The sequence below is a fragment of the Sinocyclocheilus anshuiensis genome, unplaced genomic scaffold (genome assembly GCF_001515605.1).
Source record: "Sinocyclocheilus anshuiensis isolate Anshui unplaced genomic scaffold, SAMN03320099.WGS_v1.1 scaffold3542, whole genome shotgun sequence".
Lineage (NCBI taxonomy): Eukaryota > Metazoa > Chordata > Actinopteri > Cypriniformes > Cyprinidae > Sinocyclocheilus > Sinocyclocheilus anshuiensis.
This window is the reverse complement of record NW_015536670.1, coordinates 1,415-1,704: the sequence shown is the minus strand read 5'-3', so window position 1 is coordinate 1,704 and position 290 is coordinate 1,415. Positions and strand designations below refer to the sequence as shown.

Below are 290 nucleotides of genomic sequence, written 5' to 3'. Positions count from 1 at the left end.
GTAACTATTTGTATTATTAGACAGATAAATACATATATTACAATTAATGTTATATTAATTGATTTATCGTTTATAAATATTAATAATATATATGCATAATAAATTATCCTATCTGTCACATAATGTACGGCATTAAAAAGTTTTAAAAGTGTGGAATAATTTAAATAAAAATGGAACAAATAATTACACAATTATTTGAATCATAATTTAAGCAGTAAATAAGCTAAAAATGTATCCCATCCTGCAGAATTGTCAAAAACGTGATAACTGTCAGAATGACTGATTTAGGC

At 22.8% G+C, this 290-nt stretch overlaps 1 long non-coding RNA gene across 1 annotated transcript in view; it reads right to left on the bottom strand.

The window, feature by feature from the left end:
* Positions 1–290, bottom strand: part of LOC107654435 (uncharacterized) — a 2,731-nt gene that overhangs the window by 1,072 nt on the left and 1,369 nt on the right. The window lies entirely within an intron of this gene.